Here is a 6,599-nt window from a genome sequence, read left to right on the forward strand (position 1 = left end):
TAGCTTTCATTTATTTATGTGTTTTTCAATTTTTTTTCAATGTCTTATAGTTTTCAGAGTACAGGTCTTTCACTTCCTTGGTCTCTTTGATGCAATTGTAAATGGGATTGTTTTAATTTCTCCTTCTGATCATTCATTATTAGTGTATAGAAATACAATGAAGTTCTGTATATTAAATTGCAACTTCACTGGATTCACTGATTAGTTCTAATAGTTTTTTGGCAGAGTCTTTAGGGGTTTTTTTATACAGAGTATCCTGTCAGATGCAAATAGTGACAGTTTTACTTCTTCTTTTCCAGTTTGGATGCCTTTTATTATTATTATTATTATTTTTGTCTGGTTGCTGCGGCTAGGGCAACAGTGTTATTTTACTATATTGAATAACTGTGTGTTTGTGAGAGGGGGCAAGGTTAGTGTCCTCCTATGTTAATACCTTGAACCTGATACCCAAAATCTGAGCACTTTTAAAGGTCAAAATGGCTTGTTGCCAAGGCGAAGAAAGGAAATAAAAGGCACCTGAATTGGAAAGGAAGAGGTTAAAACTGACATTATTTGCAGATAACATAATACTATATTTAAAGAACCCTAGAGAATCCACAAAAATAACTAATAAGAATAAATAAATTCAGTAAAGTAGTGGGATACAAAATTAATATTAAGAAATCAGTTATATTTTTACACACCAATAACAAACTATCGGAAAGAGAAATTAACAATCCTATTTACAATTGGATCAAAAAGAATAAAATACCTAGGAATAAATTTAACCAAGAAGGTAAAAGACCTGTACTTAGAAAACTATAAAACACTGAAGAAATTGAAGATACAAATAAATGGAAGGCTATACTGTACTCATGAATTCAACTCAATGCCTATCAAAATACCAATAGCATTTTTTAAAACTATATTTTATTGATTATATTGTTCCAGTAGTTCCAATTTTTTTCCCTTTGCTCCCCTCTGCTCAGTACCCTGCTTCCCTCCAGCAATCCCACCCCCCTTAGTTCATGTCCATGGGTCATGCATGTAAGTTCTTTGGCTTCACCCTTTCCTATATTATCCCTAACTTCCCCCTGTCTATTTTGTACCAACCAATTATGCTTCTTAATCCCTGCACCATTTCCCCATTTTTCCCCCTTCCCCCTCCCAGCTGATAACCCACCAAATGATCCCCATACCTAGGATTCTGTTCCTATTCTGGTTTGCTTAGTTGGATTTTGTTTTTATTTTTTAGATTCAGTTGTTGATAGTTGTGAGTTTGTTGACATTTCAGTGTTCATACTTTGGATCTTGTTTTTCTTAAATAAGTCCCTTTAACATTTCATATAATAATGACTTGATGATGATGAACTCTTTTAGCTTTACTTTGTCTGGGAAGCACTTCATCTGTCCTTCCATTCTAAATGATAGCTTTGCTGGACAGAGTAATCTTGGTTGTAGGTCCTTGCTTTTCATCACTTTGAATACTTCTTGCCAGTCCCTTCTTGCCTGCAAAGGTTCTTTTTAGAAATCAGCTGACAGTCTTATAGGCACCCCTATGTAGGTAACTCTCTGCTTTTCTCTCTTTTTTTAAAAAAAGTATATTTTATTGATTATATTGTTACAATAGTTCTAATTTTTTCCCCTTTGCTCCCCTCCACCCAGCACCCCCCTCCCCCAGCAACCCCCCCCAAGTCCATGCCCATGGGTCGTACATACAAGCTCTCCCGCTTCACCCTTTCATATATTCTTCTTCTTCTCCTCCTCCTCCTCCTCCTCCTCCTCCTCCTCCTCCTCCTCCTCCTCCTCCTCCTCCTCCTCCTCCTCCTCCTCCTCCTCCTCCTTCTTCTTCTTTTTCTTCTTCTTCTTCTTCTTCTTCTTCTTCTTCTTCTTCGTCTTCTTCTTCTTCTTTCTCTGCCTTTCTCTTGCTGCTTTTAAGATTCTCTCTTTATCTTTAACCTTTGGCATTTTTATACGATGTGTCTTGGTGTGGTCCTCTTTGGGTCGAGCTTGTTTGGGACTCTCTGTGCTTCCTGGACTTGTATGTCTATTACCAAATTTGGGAAGTTTTCCTTCATTATTTTTTCACATAAGCTTTCTGTTTCTTGCTCTTCCTCTTCTCCTTCTAGCATGCCTATGATTCAGATATTGACACATTTAAAGTTGTCCCAGAGGTTCCTAAGCCTCTCCTCATTTTTTTTCAATTCTTATTTCCTCATTCTGTACTGGTTGACTGTTTCTTTCTTCCTTATGTTTCAAATCATTAATTTGAGCCCCAGTTCCCTCCCCTTCACCATTGGTTTTGTGTGGATTATCCTTTGTTTCATTTAGCATAGCCTTTACTTCTTTCATTATGCGTTTGCCATACTCAAGCATATCTGTCAAGCCTGTGAGCATCTTTATCACCAGTGTTTTGAACTCTTTCTATGTTAGGTTGGCTATCTCTTCATCACTTAGTTCTCTGACTAGAACCTTGATCCATTCCCTCTCTTGGGCCATACTTCTCTGTCTCCTCATCTTGACAGGCTTCTGTGTTTGTTTGCCTCTGTGTTGTAGGTAAACTGTCACTCTTGTTACGTTGTAAGGGGCAGAGCCTTAGATATTCGTCAGTACAGGGCGACCCATTTCACCATGTTGTGACACTATGTGTGGGGGAGGGATCTGAGAAGGAACAATGCTGCTTGCTTGGCACTTGCCCCTTTTCCAGGCTCTTCTCCCACTTCTGTATGGGACTGGCACATCTAGCTGTTGCCCTGGCCACTGTTCCCAGAGTAGGTAGGTCTGCGGATGTTCTAGGACCATGGGGGCCCTTTAAACAAGTTGACTCTGCTGAGAGACCAGCAGTTTCTTCCTCCACCCCAACCCCCACTGGTTTGCACAGTCAGAAGCAATGAGGCTTGACTTTTCCCTGGCACTGGGACTGTGAGCTGTGTGGTCTGGTCTGGGGCTGGGAATGCTTCTCAGGTATCCTTCCCAACTTTTTTAAATGTGTGACTGTGTTTTCCATCGGCCTGCCACTGCTGCTGCCGCCCTGCTGCCACTAACACCACACCATGTCCTCTCTACCCCAGCTCCGCCCCTCCTACCTGTCTGGATGAATATTTCTTCTTTATATCTTTGTTTGTTGGACTTCCATGCAGCTCAATTTTCTGGAACTTCTGGTTGTCTCTGGTTGTGAGGTAGTTGTAGTCCTTCTTAGTTGTGGAGGGAAATGCAGTGTGTCTGTCTACGCCTCCATCTTGGCCAGAAGTCCCAATGGCATTTTTCACAGAACTAGAACAAATAATCCTAAAATTTATATAGAATCACAAAAAACCCCGAATAGCCAAAGCAATCTTGAGAAAGAATTAAAAAATTGGAGGTATCATGCTACCTGATATTAAACTATAGTAAGGCTATAGTGATCAAAATAACATGGTATAAAAATACATAGATCAGTGGAACAGAATAGAAAGCCCAGAAATAAACCCATACTATATGGTTAATTTATGACAAATGAAGCAAGAATATACAATGGGCTAAAAAGTCTCTTTGACAGTGTTGGGAAATTGGACAGACACATGCAAAAAAAAAAAAAAAAAGAATAACTGAAACAATCACTTTTCTAATACCATATGCAAGAGTAAACTCAGAATGGATTAAAGACTTAAATGTAAGACCCCAAAACCATAAAAATACTAGAAGAAAACATAGGCAGTAAAATCATTGACACGGCTCTTAGTAATTTTTTTTGGATGTATCTCCTTGAGCAAGGGAAGCAAAAGAAAAAAACAAACAAATGGGACTATATCAATTAAAGAGATTTTGCACAGCAAAGGAAACCAACAAAACTAAAAGACACCTACTGAATGGGAGAAGATATTTGCTAATATATCCAACAACAAGAACAACCCCCCCCCCAGCAATGCAATTAAAAAGTGGGCAAAAGACCCAAATAGACATTTGTCCAAAGAGGACATACAGATGGCCAATAAACATGAAAACATACTTAATTCAGTAATCATCAGGGAAATGAAAATCAAAATCACAATGATATATCACCTCACACCTGCCAGAATGGCGAGTATGAAAAGTCAACAAATAAGTGCTGGTGAGGATGTGGAGAAAAGGGAACGCTAGCGCACTGTTAATTGGAATGTAAATTGGTGCAGCCACTGTGGAAAACAATATGAGTGTTCCTCAGAAAACTAAAACAAAACTACCACATGACCTGGCAATTCCACTTCTGGGTATTTGTCTGAAGAAACTCCAGAAACACCATTTCAAAAAGCATATGCTCCCCTATGTTCACTGCAGCGTTATTTACAGTAGCCAAGACATGGGAGCAGCCCAAGTGTCCATTGGTAGACAACTGGGTAAAGCTGTGGTGCATATTTATTCAACCATAAGACAGAATGAAATCTTACCATTTGCAACAACATAGATGGACCTAGAGGGTATTATGCTAAGTGAAATGAGTAAGAGAGAAATACAAATACCATGATTTTGCTTAATGTGGAATCTAAAAAATAAATGAACAAACAAAAGAAAAACTCATAGATACAGAGAACAAATCAATGGCTGCCTGATGGGAGGGGGTTTGGGGGGTGGGTAAAAAAGGGAAAGAGATTAAGATGTACAAATTGCCAGTTTTAAAAAGTCATGGGACTGTCAAGTACAGTATAGGGAATAGTTAATATTGTAATAACTATGTATGGTGTCACATGGGTATTAGACTTACCAGGGTGATCACTTAGTAAGGTATATAAAGGTTTAATCACTGTGTTGTACACCTGAAACTAATATTATGTCAACTGTAATTAAAAAATGAAAAAAAAAGATAAAATATTTCTCAGGGCTATATTCTTGTTCAAAAATGTTTTTACTTTTTTACTAGTTACTCTGTCTGGGTAGCAGAGTTGCAGGATTTGGTGTAAGGATGAAAGGTGGTCAAAGAAGGTTTTAAGGTAATAAAGAAATACAGGGCAGGGAAGGTCTTCTAGAGGAAGAGTGGAGAGCATTCTGATGAGCAGAGGAAAAGGATCCATCCTGGAAGATAGCGGTGTGGGTTGGGGACAGCAACAGAGAGACTAGGTGTATGTGTAGGGAAGGGCGGGGTGGGAGCACTCCAAAAGGACTCCAAGTTCACAGGGAAAGTACAACTGGCAAAAATGGATGAGTTTGAAGCAAATAACACTTACTTAAAGGGCCCAGCTAAAAGCTAAAAATGCAAGAAAAACTTGAGAGAATAGCAAATATGTCAGTCCAAGTAGACAAAGGAAGGATGGTTTATGAGGCATAAATCTGAGGAACCCAATGTTTTACAGGCTGATGGGTGAGAATAACCAGAAAATGTACTTCAACCCAGCATTCCAAGAGTTTCTTGAACTGTCACATTAATCAGTGCTGTACCATGTTCATTATCTTCCTCTTTTGAGCACAGAAGACTTAGCTTGTGGAACCACCATCCACATGCTGAAAACAATGACAAGATTACCCCATGGGAAAACTATATCTTCCTCTTGTGGCTAGATATCAAGTCAAAAACACTCTCCCAAACTGGAAAGCTGCATTGCTCAGCACCTTAGTGCTGCCCTCCTTGAGGACAGGGTTTTTTTTTTTTTTTTTTTTTTTTTTTTTTTTTTTTCTTCTTCTCTTTCCTGCAGAGGATTAACATCTGTAGTTTACTCAAAGAACCAAGAAGTCCTAGGTTAAGTGGTGGTCTGAGCAAAGGCTCCATAACGCCTCCCTCCTTAAATGCTAAAATAATTATACAAAATGCTCAAAGAAAAGAAGTCCATCAACAGACCAAAAATCAAGGGAATTCCTGGTAGATTGAAGACAACTATCACTACTATTCATTAACCTATATGATTAGCCAGGAAAAAGGGAGATAACTGTTGGGAAAGAAAGAACTAATCAGAGTTTAGAAACAGATTTGGAATCTATGTTAAATTTCTTTTTATGGCAGCCAATAAATAATAAATGTAACAGGGAAAATTGGTTCTCTAACTCAGGTATGAAGTGACTTTTACTTGTAACAAAAATCAGTTTAAGTAGAAAAGGAGATGTGAGTCCCAGGTAGCATCAGGCACAGCACATGGTGTGACTTCAGTAATGTCACCTGAACTGTTTCTCCACACTCCGTCCCACCCCAAATTTCTGATCTCTGTGCTTCTGTGAGGTCTTCTCTTCCAGGCAGGTGCTCTCCATGTGGTGGCGATGCCCCAGCAGAGCAAGCCTCTCGCCTGACAGTGTCTACAGCAATCCTGGACTTGTTGTACCATCACTTAGGGATGGGCTCTGTCAGGCCAGGTCTGGGTCATGTTCCGGATCTTGGGGTGGGGCAAAGGGGAAGAAGTCAACCTCACTAGAACAGATGGGCATAGACAAGGGAGGGGTCAGGGAAAATGGCTTCTGGGAAGGCCTCTCCAGATTCCATTCTCAATAGCGACAGAACCCAAAGAGTTAGAATACACTCGACAAGAACATAGGACCTGTATGATGAAAACCATGAGAACTAAATGGTACAGGAGTCTGTGTTCTCAGAAGATACAGTATTGTAAAAATGCTATTTGTTTCCAGATTGGTCTGTAATCCAGTCCCATTCTAATCAAAATCGTAAAGCAATATCTATTTAA

Source organism: Furipterus horrens, unplaced genomic scaffold (genome assembly GCF_987537825.1).
Source record: "Furipterus horrens unplaced genomic scaffold, mFurHor1.1.pri manual_scaffold_3, whole genome shotgun sequence".
NCBI lineage: Eukaryota > Metazoa > Chordata > Mammalia > Chiroptera > Furipteridae > Furipterus > Furipterus horrens.